The following is a 23078-nucleotide window of genomic DNA, read 5'->3' as shown; positions in this document are numbered from 1 at the left end:
AAACATACAGGCTTCTTCTGAGCCCAAGATCTTATGATTTACCAAAGCTACTCATACTGCATATCATACTTTTAAAGACGTGAAAAATTCAATTCAGCAAATAATTTCAGTAGATGTTTTAGTGAAATGAACACTAGAAAAAAATTACTTTTCTCCACCATAAAACACCATTCTGCATACATCACTTTGTTGGAGGTGAAAAACAAAAGAATAAAAATTATTGCATTCTTGTTTCTCTTTTTATTGTACTTAATAACAATAAGGAAATTGCCAGGCATGGTGGCTCATGTCTATAATCTCAGCACTTTGGGAGGCCAAGGCAGATGGATCACTTGAGGTCAGGAGTTCGAGAGCAGCCTGGCCAACATGGTGAAACCCTGTCCCTACTAAAAATACAAAAATTAGCCAGGTGTGGTGGTGGACACCTATAATCCCAGCTACTTGGGAGAGTGAGGCAGGAGAATCACTTGAACCTGAGAGGCGGAGGTTACAATGAGCCAAGATTGCACCACTGCACTCCAACCTGGGCGACAGAGCAAGACTCTGTCTCAAAACAAATAAATAAATAAATAAATAAAATAATAATAAGGAAATTACACTTAGTTCAATAAAATGAGCACTTTTCTTCAATTTTTGAAAATAGCCTGAGCCGGGCATGGTAGCTCACACCTGTAATCCCAGCATTTTGGGAGGCCGAGGAGGGTGGATTACCTGAGGTTGGGAGTTTGAGACCAGCCTGACCAACATGGAGAAATCTCATCTCTACGAAAAATACAAAATTAGCTGGGCATGGTGGCGCATGCCTGTAATCCTAGCTACTCAGGAGGCTGAGGCAGGAGAATCACTTGAACCTGGGAGGCGGAGGTTGTGGTGAGTCAAGATTGCGCTATTGCAATCCAGCCTGGGCAACAAGAGCAAAATTCCGTCTCAAAAAAAAAAAAAAAAAATTGAAAATAGCCTGAATTCTGATTCATGCATACAAAGTTAGATGTCAGATTATATAGTTCAATTTTACTGATTGTTCTGCTCTAATATGCAATGCATTAAAATGACATGATGAAGTAAGGACCTATTCTTTAAACAGATGACTTGAACTTTCAATTACTGTTGGTACGAACAACTACAGCTGGTGTCTGCAGTCCCCACTCCTAGAGCTGCCTCCACTTCAGTGACATCATTCTCCTGCCTTATGCCACCATTACCTCCCTCTTTCACCAACACACACCACAGGAGCTCACCACCAAAAGGTGACAACAACCAGTCAACAGAAAGTTAAAAAAAAAAAAGATTAAACTCTACTACATACTTTCAAAACTGGGAGAAATAATGTGGGTCCTCAGTTTTTAAAATCCTTATAAAAATTAATATATTAATATACTACCATTACCGGTGGTTCAATGAGATAAATCATGCTTTCAGTCTTCAGTCACTTGACGAATTATCATTTTTATTGTTTGTTTATTTATTTATTTTTTGAGATGGAGTCTTGCTCTGTTGCCCAGGCTGGAGTGCAGTGGCATGATATCACCTCACTGCAAACTCCGCCTCCCGGGTTCAAGTGATTCTTGTACTACAGCCTCCTGAGCAGCTGGGACTACAGGTGCCTGCCACCATGCCCAGCTAATTTTTGTATTTTTCGTACAGTCAGGTTTTCGCCATGTTGGCCAGGCTGGCCAGGCTGACCTCAGGTGATCTGCTTGCCTCAGCCTCCCAAAGTGCTGGGATTACAGGCATGAGCCACTGCACCCGGCCCAATTTACCTTTTTAAAAGCAGACAGGGCATCCAACAATACTTCAAGTTAGCAATGCAGGAAAAATACAAAAATATTTTACATAATTTATAAGAATAACAATAAGGTTGTTTGTCCTTGACATTTCTCTTGTACTCTGTAGCAAAAAAGACCAGAATAACAGAAATATGCTATTCATTATTCAAAAATTTCATGTGATCCATTTCAGTACAGATAAAATGCACTATCAACAGAAATTTTATGCTAACTCTGCTCTTTTTTTTGTTTGGTTCACTGAACTAAGTGCAAACCATCTGTTACCTATGATAATCAGAAAAAGTAAAAAATTCAAACAGCTTTTCTAAAAAAAGCACAATAGCACTCCAAACAGAACTTACTTGTTTAAAAGCACCATTATGAGGTTCAAATCCTAATGACTTTAAAGGGCTCAGAACTCTAATATTTAAAGTCTTTTTATTTTTAGATTAAGACTATACTTTTCCACTTTCTGGTAAAAGTATGCAATTTAATAAAATTGTTCACATCATAAGATTGTCACTCTACTAAAATGTCTTATACCCAACGTTAATTTCCAAGAATTTTTAAAATCTATCACAACTTTCTTTTCCACTCTTCCTGTAACACTTATCATTTTCTAAATACACTTCATTAGCTTCAAATATCTCTTTGAAAAATAATTTAATAGCTTATGAAATCTTTAGGGCATATTAACATAAGAGTTTTTTAAATTTATTCATTTGTATTTTTTTTCATTGGCATGTAATAATGATACATATTTATGGGATAGAGAATGATATTTCAATATGTATATACTATAGGTAATGACCAAATCAGGGTAATTCACATATCCATCACTTCAAACATTTTTCATCTTTTTGCGTTATGGACATTCAAAATCCTTTCTTCAAAAAAATTTAAAAAGGACAGGTACAGTGGTATATGCCTATAATCCCAGCACTTTGGGAGGCCAAGGCGAGAGGATCGCTTGACCAGGAGTTCAAGACTAGTCTGGGCAAAACAGTGACACCCCCCCTCTCCACAAAAGACAAACAAATAATGATTATAATAATATACACACACACTCTTAAATCCTCTCTTCCAGCTTTTTGAAATTACATAATAAATCATAGTTAACCATTAAGATCTAAAAATTTTAAGCTAAAATTGTACTGATCTCCAATTTAAAAATTCCACATAAGTAGTATATTCTAGCAATTATTATTTGTTTTCACAAAAACAGAATGGTCTGATGTAAAACTGTTTTCTCCAAGTCAACATGCTTGGACTCTAGTCTTCACTCTACCCCTAGGTGTCTAACCTCAGATGAGTTACATCTCTCAAAACTTCCATCTCTTAACCTTTAAAAAGAGTGCTCTAAAATGTCATTCCCAGGCACTTAACTTCCCTTCCATATTTTTCTAGCACTGTGCCAGGAACTTGATAACTGTCCATGGCCAGGGAGGCTACAGAGGAACGTGTCCAGAGCCTCTGAAATTTCACACAGGGCAGTTTTAAATGGACTGTTAAGTTTAGGCTTTAAAATACAAAACCGGCTGCCAGAATGTGTCTCACCATATTTTTTTCTTTTTATTTTTTTGGGATGGAGTCTCACTCTGTCGCCAGGCTGGAGTACAGTGGCGTGGTATTGGCTCACTGCAACTTCTGCCCCCTGAGTTCAAGCGATTCTCCTGCCTCAGCCTCTCGAGTAGCTGGGATTGCAGGCACGGGCCACCACAGTCAGCTAATTTTTGTATTTTTAGTACAGATGGGGTTTCACACTATGTTGGCCAGGATGGTCTTGATCTCTTGACCTCGTGAACCGCCCACCTCAGCCTCCCAAAGTGCTGGGATTACAGACGTGAGCCACTGCGCCCAGCCTGTGTCTCAGCATTTTTATAGTGATAGAACCAAATGAATTTCCAGGACACCAAGGCTTATTCCTGCATCAATCCTCTTTAAAGAAAATAGTGATTTTTGTTATAAAAATGAAACTCTGCTAAATTTTAGGAGAGTTTAAAACAGGCGCCAGCCCAGCACTTGTTTCACAGTTCTAGTACTACAAATTTTATCAACACCCACTATTGTTTCTGAATGGCACGTAAAAGCGCTTTGTGCTATGTTCTTGATGAATCGTGTAGACGCCAAGTCCTACTCCACCTACACAACCACTCTGCTGCAAATGCAATGCATTTAAGAGAGGGGTTTCTTTTGCAACAAAACTTTACAAATTCTAACTGCTTATAAAGTAAGTGTTGCAAGAGATAATCTCAGTAGCTAAATCAGCATTAAAATTCCTCAGTTTGTCTCACTATTGCTCATTAAGTATGTTATTAAACAAACATAACAGTAAAAGGAAAAGCTATGGGATTTGTAAAAATTGAAAGGCCCTGCAATGATGCTTCTGTTGCTCTTTAGTATGACTTAGTTCTATTCAACTGTAAATTTATTAAATCTCAGAGATTTCTACAAGAATATCCATATCAGACTAACATCGAGCTGGCAAGATTAGATTTCAAATGTCACACTAAAGATGCTCCAATTTTGGATAAGAAAAGAGGGCACTGACTATTCTTATCCACTTTTTTCCTGTTTATGGCATACATCTACAAATCTTCAATTTAAATTTTCTCAGCTAAAACTCAAGCATATTTATTTCTGGCCCATAGGAAGACACTGAAATCTATAAATCTAGGAATTTGGAGGAAAGAAATATGGCGAGGCTGGAGATCACTGAAGTCCAAAGCATACCCCTGAGGCCAGGAAACTGTGTCCACCATGGTACTAGTGAGAAGGGTCATAGCTCTGTGACTCACAGAGTGTCCCCAACTGCCACATCTACTTCTGAGCCAGTTCTCAGCCCCTCCTTGGAGGCCATAAGCAGTCTTCTTTAGCAAGAGGAAAGGATGCATGACCAAGAGGGCCCTATCCTGCCCAAAGGATTCTCTCCTAAGATATTTCTCCAAGAAGTTGAAATGGTTTCTGTATTACAGGGTCCTTATCTTGGGTTTCCAAACGCTAGTTGTCCACTGGTTGTAATGCAGGAAGTCTTGACCTTTCAGAAATCTTACACAAAGTTACTGGAGGGAGGAGGTGCAGTTCACATACAGATGTCCATTCTTTTTTACAAGGAAGTGAACCGGATGGGATTAAAGGGTAGATGCTTTCATCAACCAATATCCTTAGATGTTTTATCAAGGGAGCCACTGCTGTACAGAACAGCTGCTATGATCTTAGAGTTCTTCTTTCCCACAGAGGCATGAATGTAAATAGAATGGCCAGCATATCGGAGTAAAGGAGGAGGAGCTCCTTCTCTGTATATCGGAGAACTATGGGAACCATTTGTTCAAATGCAGGCCCCTTTCATTAGATAAGACTGTAAAAGTCACATGATCTTTTCTTTTTTTTTTTTAAGTTGAATTTCTTGAGTTCTCTTGTTTGATTCAGTTATTCAATATTTTAAGAGTTGCAGTTAAATTTCGGAGACTGCTCAAACAGTATGGCCCTCAAGTTGTAAATATTAATACAATTCTTCCTAAAAAGAATATGACTTTTCACTTCTCCAAATTTGATAATAAAAGTTGATCATAGAGATTAAAGCCAAAGAGAAGAGGATGTGGTAGAAGAGGAACTGTAAACATATATGGGTTCTCTAAGGAATGTATACAGAAATACAATGGATAAACTTGATAGAATTAATTGTTATTTTGGTCACTTAAAATGACCCCAATTTTATTCCATAATAAGAACCACTGGCAATTCTATCAATTATGGGCTCTGCCAATTAGAATTACATAAACATTTTTAAATGTAACTGCAATTCAAGACTTTAAAGTGTGAAATAATTTGAAGAGCAACTAATTGAAAGGTAAGGGTTTCAATCCCCTAGTAACTGAACTCCGTAAGAAACTGACCAGTGGTCCAGGAGAGCCACAGGATCTCATCTACCACCTGCCTCAATCTCATTCAGCACTTGGCACATTCTCACAGGGCACAGAGCTGCTGCTTGATACTTACTCCAAGCTGAGACTCACTAAACACTCAGCAGTGCCATTTTGTTTCAAGATGATCAATAAACTGAATTCTCAGTAGTTTGTTATTCTTCTAACAACGCCGTCACAAAAGTTCAGATCAATGCCTCTGAGTTGAAATCAAAATCTCATTTTGCTTGGTGAATCACAGCCAATGTGACTTCACTTTCTTGCCATAGGCTGCTGTGAAACAAAATTCCTTATGTGGCCAAAACACAACTGTTTCTGAGGTCTAGGGAAGGAGTGTCAAAGCTCACTTCAGGCTCCTTCTAGCTCTCCACAGAACTCACGAGCAAATGTGTCTCCCAAACAATTGCTTAAATCACAACTGAATTAAAGAAACCACTTAAAACTTGCTGGTGAATTCAAACACAAATATAAAACTATATTGTTTCATATGATCATTAAAGCAAATAAAAAGTCCATACAGAGTATCCTAAAGTTTGGAACTCAGGCTTTTCCCAGAGAAATTCATACCCACATTGATACAAATTATCATGAAGAGTTTCCATTTGAATTTTTATCAGGACAAGTACCTTGGCAAGTTGCAATATTCTGTGAACTATAAGCGTCATGTATGAATAAATACCCTTTGCTAGAACAGATAAGGAACATCGTGGGAATGAATATAAAGTGAATTTCAGGAAGTAAAAAAGTCACCTTCTAAAGAAACAGCCATCCTTCCGAAGGGGAAAGTTTTTTTCAATAAAGATGCTTTCTACTTGAAGGAAAAACACAAAGAAGAAATTTGTGAAATTTTTATTTGCTAATTGATTGATGGAAAGTTCATTTAAAATTTTATTTACTTATATAATATTTTAAAATAATAATATAATGAATATTCACCCACCAACAAACCCAACACCTAAAATGAATACTATTTACTGGCCACATAAGAACTAATCATGGCATGATAGCAGGGTGTGGTGAAGAATTATGATTAAAGAATTTAGAGCACCTGAGGTCCATTGAACAAAACCTTACGAAGTGATTCCCCCAGTAAAAATGGACTCTTTACAGTATTCCTTTAAATAATCTGCCTACGTAGACTAAAAATGTGAATCAATTTCTCATCCAAGCCCCCCTCCACCCAACCTCTCAGGAACGATTATCAAAAATGTTTTAAAAGGTACATTGACAAGAACCAGGAACCTGGAAAGTGAAGCAGTGATACTCAACTCCATACCTTCATGGAAACCTTCTTTGTACAACGGAAGAGGTATTATCTTATAGGGATTTAAGTCTTCAGTAAAGATTCTTTTAAAACATTCTTTTCTTCTACTAGGCCAGTGGTAAGACACTAAACCGAATGTGTTTCCTTCTAACAGAAGAACTCGTCTCTCTCTACTATGGAATAGACAAAAATCTTTCCACTGTCAATACTTTTTTTTTTTTTTTCCTAAATCAGTCCTTTTTCCATTCCAAGGTGCAAGCCAAGATTGGAATCAACACTAACCTGTAAAGGCTCACTGCTTTCCTGCTGGTCTTCAGAGAGTCTCCTGCTGGGAGAAGCAATGATGAGAGTGATAACTAAAGGCCTCTTGTGATTTCTCCATTCTTTTTTTTTAAGCCTCCACCTCGCTGACTCAAGAGATCCTCCCACATTAGCCACAGATATATTCCCACCGTATATATATACATATATTTATATACTTGTAGTAAGACTTAGGGAGCCTTGATGAAGCCAGAATGGGTTAAAGAAAGAAGAAAATTTTCCCCACAACTGTGGGAAAAACTAGTAAGAATCAACAAGAGACATAAAAATTCTTTGTTGTGTATTGTTCACCAAATATTCCAAAAATGAATACAACACAGTCGGGGCTTTTTTCTTTTAAGCTCCTGTTACAAAGGTCATGGAATGTTCTCATATCACTTGCCTTCCCGCTACTGAATCAGAGATTAGGCTCAGTTCTGCAGAGGGGGGCTAAGTACTTAGCAGTCCCAGAATGGGTGTGCGCGTGTTGCTTTCATTTTTTATTTCATTTTACATATTTTATATTTTATTTTCTGCAGGAGGATCAGGATACTGCAAAAAATTAAATTGATGACATTTGTAGCACTAGAACACTCTAGCTTGATGATTCAGTCTTGGATGTATAAAGTCCTGTATCAAGAAACTCCAAGATTTTCCACAATACATCACATCCATAAAACCCAGAGAAATAGGGAACCACATCTCTCTGAAGAAAGAGATTCAAACTTAAAAGTCTAAATAAGAACAGAAGAGACGTGACTCACATATTCGAATCCAGCCTTTAAAATAGCCTCGTTAACTCAAATCTTTTCTTAAGTCAATACTAATTATACTTACCAGTGAGGTCAGTATAATAGCAGCAGAAGCCTTTCTCAGAAATATTTAAAGTTTAAGAGTCCATAAGAGGCCGAGCACAGTGGCTCATTGCCTGTAATCCCAGCACTGGAAGGCTGAGGTGAATGGATCACTTGAGGCCAGGAATTCAAGACCAACCTGGGCAACATGGTGAAATCCCATCTATATTAAAATTACAAAAACTTGCCAAGTGAGCACGGTGGCACATGCCTGTAATCCCAGCTACTTGGGAGGCTGAGGCATGAGAATTGCTTGAAACCAGGAGGAGGAGGTTTCAGTGAGCCGAGATCTCACCACTGCACTCCAACCTGGGTGACAGAACAAGACTGTCTGAAAAAAAAAATAAGTCCATAAGAAAGTGAAAACAGTCTACTGCTTGCTTCCATAGATTGATATATAACAGTTTCCATTACTAAGATGGACAAGAAAAATTAATAGGTGACTCATACTGCAATTACCTTAACTAGTTGGAGCTGGATGGAAATGAACCCCTAATTGGCTGGGTTTTTTTTTTTTTTTTTTTTTTTGAGACAGAGTCTCCCTCTGTCACCTAGGCTGGAATGCAGTGGCACAATCTTGGCTCACTGCAATCTCCAACTCCCGGGTTCAAGTGATTCTTTGCCTCAGCATCCCGAGTAGCTGGGATTATAGGCGCCTGCCACCACACCTGGCTAATTTTTGTATTTTTATTTCTTATTTTACTTTAAGTTCTGGGATATATGTACAGAATGCACAGATTTGCTACATAGGTATACATATGCCATGGTGGTCTGCTACACCTATTAACCCAATTTTTATATTTTTAGTAGAAACAGGGTTTCATCATGTTGGCCAGGCTGGTCTCAAACTCTTGGCCTCAAGTGATCCACCCGAATTGGCTGGGTTTTGTTAATGTCATCCACAACATTTCCATAGTCACAGACACCACTTCTAAAACAAGAGCCAGAAAGTCAAGTAAAAGGGAAATATAAGACGATTGAGGACAAATGTGTTACTACCAGTGAAATAAAAATGTCCAGCATATGTGCTTTTAAAGATGAAATAGTAGCATCATCTTCATGTATTAAAGAACATGTAAATTACTTGCTTCGTGGCACAGGCAGTTCTGAAATCACCTGCTTAGAAGTGGTGGTATTTTTTAATACAGTAGAGCAAAATAAATACTCTTAAAATCCATCAATGGAGTTCACCAATAGTAAACACAATTATAGAATCCCTCTGAAACTGGAGCTACACATTACTTTTTTGATTTTCCAGTGTACAGAGTAGAAACTCAGTAAGTTTTCAATTAAGGAATAAATACATTTGAAGACAGATAAAACATCTTTTCTCAAACTGTTGAAATCAGTGGCATTCACTCAACAATAAAGACATAGTAAGTATGTGTTATGTGACAGATACTGTTTTAGGTACTAAAATGAAAAGTTATTAAAACCGAAGACAACGACAAGAACAATTCCGTTCGTTTTCTGTTGTCATTCAAGGCTGTATCTATATGGTTTTGAATATCCAGATCAAAGGTTTAGAAATGAGTTAATTACTTTCATTTTCAAACCCATTTAGACAAGTGCTATCACTTAAGTGAAATCCTACTTAACTGAGTTTTTCAGCATTCAGTTGGATGACCAAGCATTGAAATCATGCACCCAATACTAAACATGTGACTATTTAGAAATATATTCCACTAAAGTTTTTTGCTTTTGTTCTAAATATTTGGCATCTATTAGGTAGTCTGTAAGAGTCTTTAAAATCAATGTGTTCATATCTACAGGTTTGGGGAAATAAAGCAAACAGCAACATGAAGGTGTTTTCAAGATTCTGCAAGTTGTTCACCAAAGGGCACCTAAAAAACCAGCAGATGGCTCTGAACACACAGAGAAGGGGGAGAGAGAAGGGAGGGAAGAGGGAGAGAGAGAGAGGGAGGGAAACGGGGAGAGAGAGGGAGAGAGACCTAGGGAAAGGGAGAGAGAGGGAGAGAGACCTAGGGAAAGGGAGAGAGAGAGAGAGGGAGGGAAAGGGGGAGAGAGAGGGAGAGAGACCTAGGGAAAGGGAGAGAGAGAGGGAGGGAAAGGGGGAGAGAGAGAGGGAGGGAAAGGGGGAGAGAGAGGGAGAGAGACCTAGGGAAAGGGAGAGAGAGAGAGGGAGGGAAAGGAGGAGAGAGAGGGAGAGAGACCTAGGGAAAGGGAGAGAGAGAGGGAGGGAAAGGGGGAGAGAGAGAGGGAGGGAAAGGGGGAGAGAGAGGGAGAGAGACCTAGGGAAAGGGAGAGAGAGAGAGGGAGGGAAAGGAGGAGAGAGAGGGAGAGAGACCTAGGGAAAGGGAGAGAGAGAGGGAGGGAAAGCGGGAGAGAGAGGGAGAGAGACCTAGGGAAAGGGAGAGAGAGAGAGAGAGGGAGGAAGAGAGGGAAAAATAAAACAGAAGGCAGAGGCTAGGCTACTAGGCTAAATAGGGAAGTCACCAGAGGACAACCATAAGGGAAAAACCATTTGAAAAGGTAGGACTGAAAAGAGAAGGAATGGCCACAAGGAGGGCTCTGGGTTTGGCCAGAACCACCAGGAGAAACAACAGCTTAAGCCGGGAGGTCTGAAAAGAAAACAGAAGGTAGACCACCTAGACTGGAGACAAGGCACTTCCACTCTGCAGAGGGGTTTGCAGCACAAAGCAAGAAACCTGAACTTTAAAATTCTTCAGACACACGTGTTCATATGGCAAAGATCTACGGGAATACAAGATGAAAAGCTCCAAGGTATGCTCAGGCTTTTTAAACTGCCACAGCTCCCCTGCTAGCTTCTATGTGCCTTCACAGGCTCCTAAGCCCAGTGACAGGGGAGACTCTGGAATGATCAGAGATTCTGGAATGAAAAGGGCTATGCCCACCGTTTAGGAGGCCAAGGATTCCACAAACTGGATCCCTTTAGATACCACAGCGCTTTACTCTGGTCTCCAAGGCCAGGGCACACCCTAAAAGATTAAAATGCCTTAAGGTAGATGACCATTCCCAGATCAAGGCACAGCATGGAAACAAAGTGCAGGCCAAGGGAGGAAACTTGAAAAATCACAATACAGTGGCCTCCCAGATTCCATCCAGAGTGGGCAACTAGCAACTTTTTAGTAAAAGGAGAGGAGAAAAGTCGTATGTTCTGCACAGAGAGATCATTTCGTGTGACGCTTCAGTACAATTAAAATAAAAAAGGATTTACTAATTACAAAGCAATCCTAACAAGGTACATAATGAATATAGACTATTCACATCCTATACATCTCCTAGAGAAAGATTACAAACCCAAAATGTTTCACTTTCCGCAGGAGATAATTATTAAATTTTAAAGACTGGCTCAGGCAAGAATGAAAAAGTATCAAGTCAAGGCCACGTACATTCTAATTTTATAACGCAGGAGGCCCTGGACAGGATTCAGAGAGCTCTTATTTGAATAAGATCTGACGATATCCCCTCATTAAAAGCATTAGTGTTTCTGCAAAAATGTCTAAATAAATCTTATTACTGGTCCAAAATTAGTCACCTAAAGGCTTTAGACGGTTTTGCATATATATTTACAAGTCTGAAGAGGCTGAAGACTTTTTCTCTTGAAATCCAGGCACTATATCCACTTCAAAAGCCATGTATGATTGTGACTTTTGCTGAGCATATTTCTTTTAAACGAGTTTAAGATACAATCTCTCAATACCTTACTCCATAAACTGGACGTAAGCGTCAATAGAAGATGGTAAGAAAGTTTTCTGGGCGGACAGGTACTCTGGGGTGATGGGTAGGGAGATTCTCTAAGCCTCAAGAACAGAGTTTCATGAAATGGGCTTCAAAGATACAGCCCATCTCAAACGGATTTAAAAAGGCACCCATTTACTTTAAAATACCCAGTACAAACACCACGACGGGCCATTCCACCAGGTGCCCCGCAGGAGCGCTTTCAGCGCTCCTAGCTGGGTTTCTAATTTAAACCAAGAACCCCAAGGGAGCGAAGACGACCTGAGGGACCCCCGCAGGGTGCAGGGCCGGTAGGTTCAGCCGTCCACCCAGAGAGAGGTGCGCCGAGGCCTCCTGGAAAGAGTGACTCAAGGGCCCCCGCGAAGTCGCCGTGCCAGACCCTCTCCCAGTTCCAGAGGTCCCCGAAGACCCTGGGCAGGACTGGCTGCTTAGGGACCGGACGGGGCGAGGTGCACCCCGGAGGACCAGGGTTCGCGGTTTTGGCCCCAGCCCACGGTCCTGGGACTCCCCGCCGAAGAGTCGATGGAGCTCGGCCTTCGGACAGCTGCGCGCAGCCGGACGCGGCTCCGGGACCCCCCGCCCCGTTCCTTCCCCGCCGGCCCCAGCGCCCGGGCCGCCGCTCGCCTGCGGCCTCTCGGAGGGGCGGGAGACCTGGCAACTTACTGGGGCTGTGCTGGGGCCGCGATGAGAAGGCGGCAGTGGGCTGGCAGCTGGAGCGCGTCGGGGGCCCGCGGCTAGGGGAGGCTGGAGGAGCGGCCGCTGCCTCACTGGTCCCGCGAAGAGGAGCGCCCGCTGGCCGCGCTGCAGAAGGCGGGCTGGGCACGTGGGCGCCCCTCTGTGTAGCCGCCCGGGGCGGGGGCGGGGCGCGGGGCCGGGCGGGGCCGCCTCCTCCAGCCTCCCCCGCGCTCCGGGACCGCAACCCTGAGCCCGCCTCCCTCCAGCCCCGGCCGCGCTGGCCAATCCCCGGGGTGGGCGGTGTCCGGCGGCCGCTCCGCGAAGTTCACCCGGAGTTGGGCGCACGTGGGCGGGCGTTAGCCCGAGACTAGGCCGGTGAGTGCGGACCGGGAAGCGGGGCTGCGCGCGAGGACAAAATTCATGCCCTCCTGGGAGGACCAAACCTCAAGGGCATTTCCAAATCATCTAAGCAGAGTTCTTAGTGGGGTTTTCGTCCCGCGTTTACTTTTCATTCTAGAAAGACTTTGGAAATCAAACAACAATAAAATATAATAATAGTAATGATAAATAGAAGCCCAGATGGATGTGCTTTGTCAAATACAACCTAAACGTTGATAAATAATGTTCAGTTGCTATTCTGGAAGACTCCAGTGACGTGAATAGGTAGTCACGATTGTTTGGGGATGGGTTTATAGGAAATGACATTTCCAGGGGAGCGAGATTAGAAGTTACACAATCAGGGTTTCTCCTACTGTGCTATTATTTACTTTAGGAGTCTCAAAGTCACAATGTGAAAGCCTGTTAATTTTAATCCAAAACGAAGCAAAACACGCACTAAATTGAATAAGGGTGTGTATGTGTGTGTGTGTGTGGTTTGTTTTTAGTGACAGGGTCTCTCACTCTGTCGCCCAGGCTGGAGGGTAGTGACATGATCGTGGCTTACTGCAGCCTCGACTTCCTGGGTTCAAGTGATCCTCCCCACTCAGCTTCCCAAAGTGCTGAGAATTACAGGCTTGAGCCACCACACCGGCCTATTACTATTTTTGTTTGACAGAAAGGTCCACCTTACTTTGCTTAGTATTGGGGTAAATGTCCCTTTAATCCACCTGTTAGTAATAACTTTAGCAAAGTGCCAGATTCGCATTGCTGCCTCACAGTACCTATACAATTTTAATGTGATATTCTAAATCTTAACTTCAAGACGTATTTCCCCAAGATATTCTAATAAATGGTGTGGGGCATCATTCCAGAAGCTAGCACACACACAATTACTGTTTTACATATCTCAATTACTGTTTCCGGAGTTCACGTACCTCAGGAAGCCATCCATGGATTTCATGAAAAACTGCAAGTGTAAACTGGGCCCTCATGCCTGTAATCCCAGCATTTTGGGAGGCCAAGGCGGGAGGATCACCTGAGGTCAGGAGTTCGAGAGCAGCCTGGCCAACATGGTGAAACCCCTTCTCTACTAAAAATACAAAAATTAGCTGTGCGCGGTGACGGACGCCTGTAATCCCAGCTACTGAGGAGGCTGAGGCAGGAGAACCGCTTGCGCCCGGGAGGCGGAGGTTGCAGTGAGCCGGCACTGCTGCACTCAAGCCTGGGCGACAGAGTAAGACTTCGTCTCAAAGACAAAAACAAACAAACAAAAAAACTGGAACGTTTAAACAGCACCATGATTACGAAGGTATTCTCCAATAGACTAAATGTCTTAGGTAATAGAGACTGTCAATGTAAACTTATTTTCACAGTTAAAAAAATTACTCCTTATGTAAATTACCATTAATGACACAAAGGCAAATGATACATGTGGACTTTTAACACCAGATTCCTCCTCAATCCCACAGCTAGGAGGCGTTGTTCAAAGAAGTGATGACTCAAGATACTTTGTCTAATTTCTACCGGTGAGTAATCTGATCTAAACTCTTTCACTTGGTTTTAAAAAAAAAAAAAGAGCAATTATTTCCCCACATATTTTTACTTAAATGCTCTGTGTTTAAATGTTTAATCTGTGATTAAATTACAACACAATGATTTGGGATAAACAAATCTATTTGACATTTAGAAACTGCCAATTTTGTCAGAATACCAATCTTTGAGTTTATCTAATCTGCCCTCCGGAGCACTTCCTGAGGCAAGAACACACTGTGTTAATGTGTGTGAATAAGAAAAGCTATTTCATCTCTAAGCAAAAAATGAGCAAGTTCTTTCAAACAACTTTCTAACAAGATTGCTGAATACCTTGACACACTAGTTCTTGACTTAATCTATTCCATTTCCTGTTTGAAATTATTGATTAACCCAGAATCCTGCCTCACAACTTTGGTTATTTCTCACCTTTAAAAATGTGTTTAGCCGGGCGCGGTGGCACGTGCCTGTAGTCCCAGCTACTCGGGAGGCTGAGGTGGGAGGATTGCTTGAGCACAGGAGTTCTGGGCTGTAGTACGCTATGCCGATCGGGTGTCCACACTAAGTTCAGCATCAATATGGTGACCTCCCGGGAGCGGGGAACCACCAGATTGCCTAGGGAGGGGTGAACCAGCTCAGGTTGGAAACGAAGGAGGTCAAAAATCCCGTGCTGATCAGTAGTGGGATCGCGCCTGTGAATAGCCACCGCACTCCAGCCTGGGCAATATAGGGAGACCCCGTCCCTTTAAAAAAAAGAAAAGGTATTTAGATGCGGAAAAATTAAGATGTCCACAATTTTGGTATGAGTCTCTAAGATGGACTATGAGACAAGTGAAAATAGAATCGAATTTTTAGAAATGAAATATTGAAAAAGGTTAAGCTATTTTGCATCTTCATTTGCATTTTCTCTTGCTGCCTGGAGTTGAATTAGCATCTTTTTCCCAGTTGAGTAAGGTTTTCACCCACTTTCTACTTCACCCTCCCTGGTTTACTGCCATTACTTTTCACTTTCATCCGTCGTCAAGTTTCCTTAAGAATGAAGCAGAAAATCCAGCTTAGTCATTTTCAGCAGACGGAGTAACTTAGGTTGTCATCTTCCAAAGATTTCACAAACATTCGTGCATGTCTGAACTCTTAGGGTTTTATGAAATTGCAGGGAATTTTTAGGGACTTTTGTAGCTGAATAAATTCCACACCCTGTACTCCCACACTTGCCAAATACAACCTAAAGTAAATCTCATGTCCACAAATAAGGGCTTTACTTCAACTAGCAAGACTGAAGGAATGGATTCTTACTGGTTCTGATTTGTACTCTATTATTCCCAAGGAATTTTAGCAAAGACAAGCTGAAATCCTCTAATTTTTTTCAAATGGCTGGACACCGGATACTAATGCTTGTGCTCTCACTGAATCGACTCAAAAGGGAAAAAGAGTTGGACCAGCATTCAGAGCACTACTTATTTTTTGTTTGTTTGTTTGTTTTTTGAGATGGAGTTTCATTCTTGTCGCCAAGGCTGGAATGCAATAGCATAATCTTAGCTTGCTGCAGCCTCCGCCTCCCAGGTTTAAGCGATTATCCTGCCTCAGCCTCCCTAGTTGCTGAGATTATAGGTGCTGGCCACCACGCCTAGCTATTTTTTTTTTTTTTTTTTTTGTATTTTTAGTAGAGACGGGGTTTCACCATGTCGGCCAGGCTGCTCTTGAATTCCTGACCTCAAGTGATCCCACCCACCTTGGCCTCCCAAAATTCTGGGATCACAGGTATGAGCCACTGGCTGGGCCCAGAACACTAGTTTTAAGGCCTTTTAGGCCACCGCTGTTCTTCGCTCCCCTTTCAAAAATTTGTAAAATCCTAGAGGCAACTTTCCATTGGACACAATCCACATGTGCCCATTCTTTAAGCCAAGCAACAAAATACTGAAAAAATGATTGGAAAAAAATACAGCAAGTCTTTATGAATGACAAGTAATCTTTTAAATCCATCTTCTTCTGCTTGTCTTTTAACTAAGAACAAATAATCATTTTGCAATCACTTTCAATCCTACATTGCTCTTCCTACGAATTTCCCTGTATCCTGTCAGTTGGTGTCTTTCTGGGTTTTCTTTACCTTGGCTGTTAACCAGGAATTGCCCTGAGCTCCACCCGCCCCATGCTAGGATTCCTGCTGAGTCTCTATCGGCTGGGAAAAGTCAGTTTTCTTAATCCAAACATCAGTTAGCCTGTTGTGTTAAGGACTGAAAACCAGGGATTTAGGAGAGAGGTCAGATAATGTAAATCCTCTCTTTCCTTTAACCTTGACGAAGGCCCTAATTGCTCTAGAAATCTCTTCCTAACCATATCCAGTGGACCATTCCCTGTTCTCATGTGCAGCAGACTCTCTCCTGCTTTGTTTTTTTCTTTTTCGAAACTGTCTCCTCCTTGGCTTCCATGATCTCTTAGGTCTACTCCTACTATCCTGATAACTTTTTGTCTTACTTGCTAACTAAAGCACTCTTAAGATTAAATTATTGAGTCATTCTTATGTCCATCAATCTTCACGATCTAGGTTGTTATGCATCTTTAAGGCCCAAACAACTGGATGCAATCAACCCCCAAAACTGCTTTCCAAGACTCATCTCTCATTCTTGTTCCACATTCAGTCTTGGATGAGATAAAGGTACCACCACCTGAAACTATACAGTGGAAAACAAATTCATCTCTTTCTTAGGCTCATATTTCTCTCCTATTTTCTTCTTACTATTCTCCTGGTACTTCAATAACTGAAAGTTATTGTTTGCTCCTTTCTGTTCTTTACTTTTTGATATTCCATCAATCGCAAAGTTCTGCTACTATTCCTCCATGTATTTATCACAAAAATCAACCTTTCTCTTGATTTCTATACATTCACCTCCCTAATCGCTACTTGTATTATGTTAAGACACTTTATTGCAGTCCTTTCAAAAACTCATTGTATCTTTTCATTGATTACAGAGTCAGACTAAACTCCTTCCATCATATATAGTCTCCATCGTTTGCATTAGTACATTCTCTCAACTTATCATTTAGACCTGTGCAGTCCAAAATGGTAGCCACTAGCCACTAGCCACATGTGACTCTTGAGCACTTCAGATGTGGCGAATCCAGGCCCGGATTACATGCCTGTAATCCCAGCACTTTGGGAGGCCAAAGTAGGTGAATCACGAGGTCAAGGGATCGAGATCATCCTGGGCTACATGGTGAAACTCCATCTCTACTAAAAATACAACAATTAGCTGAGCATGGTGGTGTGCACCTGTAGTTCCAGCTACTCAGGAGGCTGAGGCAGGAGAATCACTTGAACCTGGGGAGCGGAGGTTGCAGTGAGCTGAGATTGCACCACTGCACTCCAGCCTGGGTGACAGAATGGAAGACTGTGTCTCAAAAAAAAAAAAAAGTTGTGGTAAATCCAGATTGAGGTGATGAATCCAAATTGAGGTGCTGAAGTATAAAATATACTTGGCACAATCAAAATAATGTAAAAAATATCTTGATGATTTTTTTACACTGATTCCATGTTGAAATAATATTTTAGATATGGGGCTAATATATAACTAGAATTAATTTCATTTGTTTCTTTTTACTTTTTTTCAATGTGCTAGAACGTTTTAAATTACAAATGTGCCTCACCTGATGCTTCCATTGGACAGTGCTGACTTAGACAACCTGGGCTAGGCACTATGCAACACATCAGAGAAAATTTTTTAAAAAAGAAGAAATAATCCTGTTTTGGCTCTCTCTTCACAACCCAGCTGAGGAGATAAGACATGAAAAATTAATTATCATTACAACCAGTAGACAAACACCAACAGAAGAAAATTGACCCCATGAGAATTTAAAGGAGAGAGAGGTAGCCAGGAATACTCTCTCCCTTAAGTGGAATTTCAAAAGATCTTGGGAGAATAGATAGTATTTCTTTTCCTGCAATTGCAGAAGAAAGAGAAAGGCATTCTGGGACAAAGGAGGTGGGAAAGCACTGAGTAGGTTTGGGATGAGATATGTAGATGAAATGTATCTGGGGCGAGTGCTGTGCCCTGCTATGGACAGGGTCTACATGTCTCCTGTGCCTCTTTGCCCTCAATCACCTGCAGAATAGCTTCTCTGTTCCCTTGCTTTCTCTGAGGCTTAACCACACTCAGGACCTGAAGCTAAAATATAAAGGTATGTTTATGTTGCCAGTCAGATCTTTGCCATGCTTCTCACCAAGGTTCCAAAAATGTGCTCCGAACGCATGGTTCTGGACAATGGCACCGCATGACATTTTCTCTAAAGAAACATTCTTCCCAACTGAGCAAACCTTTTGAATGCAGAGACCAACTCGTGCAAAGAACAGAACTCAGGGTTTATTTAAATTGTGACTCACCTAGGTTGGCCAACCATCCTGATTTGCCCAGGATCATCTCATTTTTAGCATCAAAAGTCCCTTGTACCAGGTAACCTTGGCTGGTCTGTCTCACTTACTCTGTCACATTTCCAGATCTAACTTATTTTTTTTCATTTGTAATCATTAGTTTGCTAATTTGATATTGATGACAAAATGACAGAGACAGTACAATTACATTAAAAAGAAATGTGGTTGCTTTCTGCAGCCACTGCAGGGCTGACCTGACAACATATTTTTTTCCCTTAGTTTCATGATGCCCTAAGGGATCTCACAATTCCTTGTGTTAAAATCATTTCTCTTCCATTTTAAAAATATGTCACTGAGTACATCTAGGAAGAAGGGTGCCATACAGTCAATCAAATAACAAAGAGGTACTTCAGGTTCCAGAAGGTGGGGATAGAAGTTCTACCTGGCAGACTTTCACTGGAACTTACTCAACTTCTTCTGTGAGTCCTCTGTCGCTAACTCCAGAGCCCCCTTCCTGGCCCTTTGAAGTCTTCCTTCTCTTATGAGTCTCACACTTGTTCTCCAGAGCTGTTGGCTAAGGGGCAGCATCAATGAAGCAAAACCCCCTAGATGGAAAATTCAAAGAAAGCAAGTTCAATTCCAAGTTCTGGCAGTAAAGTTACATGATTAAGGAGCCTCTAATTCCCAAAGGAATGAATCCCCAATGGTGCAATGAGAGGCAGTGGGTTTGAACTTTTAAGATATTGAACTAGAACTCCTTCAGATCATACCATGTACACCATATATTCATAAAACTAGCTGTAGTAGAATCACTCACCCAAAAGTTCTAGCCCAATTCTGAAAAGATAACTAAATTTCAATTTCCATTTATCAATAACTTTTTGCGTAGTGCTCTGAATTCCAAGTTGCAAAAGCTTGGTCTCAAAATAGAGTAATCCTGGGATCACAGCTCACACCTATAATCCCAACACTTTGGGAAGCCAAGGTAGGTGGATCACTTGAGATCAGGAGTTCAAGACCAGTCCAGCTAACATGGCAAAACCCATCTCTATTGAAAATACAAAAATTAGCCGGGTGTGGTGGCAGGTGCCTGTAATCCCAGCTACTCAGAAGGCTGAGGCAGGAGAATCTCTTGAACCTGGGAGATGGAGGTTGCAGTGAGCCAAGATTGTGCCACTGCGCTCCAGCCTCAGCAACACAGTGAGACTCTCTCTCAAAAAAAGAAAAAAAAAAAGAGTAATCCCCTTTTGTCTGTGGGGGATATGTTACACCAAGACCCTCAGTGGATGCCTGAAATCATGGATAGTACCAAACCCTATATATACTATCTATTTTTTTCTATGCATACATACTATGATAAAGTTTAGTTTATAAACTAGGCACAGTAAGATTAACAATAACTAATGACAAAATGGAATAATTATAACAATATGCTGTAATGAAATTTGTGTGAGTATCATGACTCTCTCAAAATACTTTATCATTAACAAAAATAACTATGATTTACTATGGATAACTGAAAATACAGAAAGCTAAACCATGGATTGGGGGGTACTCTTGTACTCCTGTGATAATGTTAGCGTTTAGCACCCTCCAGGACTTCTCTGTAGCTGCATCAGATTAAATTCATTGAGCTCAAACAATGACAGGTAAAATTACCCTGTGGTAGTGGGAAAAAGGAGGAAGGACTGTTGGTTTCTTGCTTTTAAAAGAAAAACTTCAGCTGAATTAAATTTAAAGGAGTTTAATTGAACAATCTACAATTCATGAATCAGGCAGCCCCCAGAATCACAGCAGATTCAGAGAGACTCCAGCATAGCCATGTGGTGGAAGATTTATAGACCAAAAAAAATGGGGGGAAATGATGTCCAGAAATTGGAAGTGAGGGACAGAAACAGCTGGATTGGGTACAGGTTGGTGTTTGCCTTATTTGAACACCATTCGAACAATTGGCTACATTTGATTGGCCAAAACTCCGTGATTAGCACACGTGTGGGCTATGGTCAGTTTACACCTCCACTTGTTGGAGTTCACGATGTACAGAAAAACCTTTAGGACTTATATATGTAAGGAGGCAGCTTTAGGCTAAACTTGATTAATATTGTTCAGCATGACTTTGATGTCTTTAATTATCTGGCTTAGCCTTACCCAATGCATCCTTTAAAATGCTCCATGAGTTGGTAATGTGTCCTAATATATGATTACTTCAAAGAATACGTTTTTAAAGATTCCACCTGTTTTATTTTTATGATTGGATTGGCACTAATTGATGCCCTTCAGCAAATTAAGGAGTCTCTTTTCCTTTTTGTGATCCAGACAAAAAGGCAAATTCCATTTTAATGATAGGTAGTCTGGTCTACCAGCTTCTTTATAACAAGTCAATGCTAGCTTAGTCAGGAGGAAAACATCTGGGGTTCTTCCTCAATTATATAGAAGAATTGAAACTGCTGGATCTGATGGGGCTTTTCTTCTAGTCTCACCTACTCAATTTAACTACACTGCGCAGGGTAACTGCTTTTTCTCCAGAAGCTTTAGAGGAAACTTGTTCTTTTGTGCTTTTACGTGGTGCTATGGTTTGGCCCAGCCAAAACTCATGTTGAAATTTGATTCCTCATGTGTAGTGTTGGGAGATGGGGCCTGATGGGAGATGTTTGGGTCACAGGGCACGGCAGATTCCTCATGAATAGCTGCTTATGCAGAAGTAAGTGAGTTTTCACTCTGTGGGAATTGATTAGTGTCTGCGAAAGCAAGAGCAGGTTGTTAAAATGAGCCTGGCTTCCACAGTCTCGGTCATTTCCTCTCTCACCATGTGATCTCTTTACACACATCACTCATCTTTCACTTTCCACCATGAGAGGAAGCAGCTTGAGGCCTTCCCCAGATGCAGCTGTCTAGCTTTGAACTTTACAGCCACCGGAATCATAAGCAAAATACACCTCTTTTCTTTATGAATCACCCAGCCTCGGGTATTCTGTTACAGCAATGCTAACTGGACTAAGACACCTGGAAATGGAGAGAGAGAGCTTTTATAGCCAGGCTAAACCTGAATAAGATCCTGGCCTTACCTGGTAGGCACTCCAGTTCTGCTTAGGTTTTTTGTTTTGATCTTTCATAAGATTAAATTCTGTAGAAGAGATTATAAAATAAAAAGACATTATTCCATATAAATATGTAGTATAATAAAAAATTAATTCTACGGATGCTAACTTAACTAAATGTATGATTTTGAGCAAAAAATTCCTCAATTTCATTTTTTAAGTTTCTTTTTCCTGTGAACTGGGGACAATAATACTTAATTTCTCCAGAAGATTGTGAGGAGATACACAAGGGAATGAAAACACTGTGAACAAGTTAAATCACTAAGTTTTTACTCTTAGATCATTTATACCTTCATCAGTCTAAAATTTGGTTCCAAATACAATTTAAAGTCAAAAATCTAACTCTTCTCAGGTTACAGATGTAAATCATGTAATGCGGAATTATCTTTACCCATTACATTAAGACAAATAAACTAATACTTAAAAAGCAGACACTTTTAAACCAGATTGCTCTATCCAAGAAGTTGTTCAACTCTAGTTCCATCTATGAAGCCACCTCTGTGTGTCAACAACAGCAGTGATTGCCAGAGCATGACCCATGAGTATTAATCGAAAGAAAGGACTTCGGCATGCTATTCTTGCTGTTTCCCCTTCTGCCATACTACCCCTGTGTCTACTTGCTTCCTAGCATACTTGGAGATCAGAGAATATAAATACAAAAAATAACTAGAAGAAGGAAACTGGGAAAGGGGAGAAAAATCATGAAATTGCCATGTTTTAACTTTAAACAATCAGTCATGTCACAGCCTACGTAAGTGTCAGAGGCGTTTGAACCAGAGCAACTTTATCTTAAATAGAAGCTGGGTATAATGAAGCTGAGATCTACTTGGCTGCATTCTCAGACCATTAAGGCATTCTAAGACATAGGATGACATAGGAGGTCAGCACAAGATACAGGTCACAAAGACCTTGCTGATCAACAGGTTGCAGTAATGAAGCAGGCCAACACCTGCTAAAACCAAGATGGCGACGAGCGTGATCTCTGGTCATCTTCACTGCTACACTCCCACCAGTGCCATGACAGTTTACAAATGCCATAGCAATAACAGGAAGTTACCCTATATGGTGTAAAAAGGGAAGGCATGAATAATCCACCCCTTGTTTAGCGTATAATCAAGAAATAACCATAAAAATGGGCAACCAGCAGCCCTTGGGGCTGCTCTGTCTATGGAGTAGCCATTCTTTTATTCCTTTACTTTCT

The 23078-nt window shown here is 40.9% G+C and overlaps 1 protein-coding gene across 3 annotated transcripts in view; it reads right to left on the bottom strand.

Moving 5' to 3' along the window:
* SLC7A2 (solute carrier family 7 member 2) overlaps positions 1–12641 on the bottom strand; it is a 70928-nt gene extending 58287 nt beyond the window's left edge. For 2 of the 3 annotated variants that reach the window (XM_012435286.2, XM_064368765.1), the window contains exons 1-2: positions 12494–12641; positions 7236–7281 (exon numbers count right to left, since the gene is read on the bottom strand). The gene's annotated coding sequence lies outside the window, so the exon portion shown is untranslated. The remainder of the gene's footprint in view (positions 1–7235; positions 7282–12493) is intronic. The other variant, XM_012435287.2, reaches the window with a different exon arrangement.
* Positions 12642–23078: the final 10437 nt, after the last annotated feature.

This window comes from Aotus nancymaae, unplaced genomic scaffold, assembly GCF_030222135.1.
Source record: "Aotus nancymaae isolate 86718 unplaced genomic scaffold, 86718_ANA_hifiasm-v0.15.2.pri h1tg000079l, whole genome shotgun sequence".
In the NCBI taxonomy this organism is placed as follows: domain Eukaryota; kingdom Metazoa; phylum Chordata; class Mammalia; order Primates; family Aotidae; genus Aotus; species Aotus nancymaae.
This window is presented reverse-complemented; position numbering and strand designations above follow the sequence as displayed.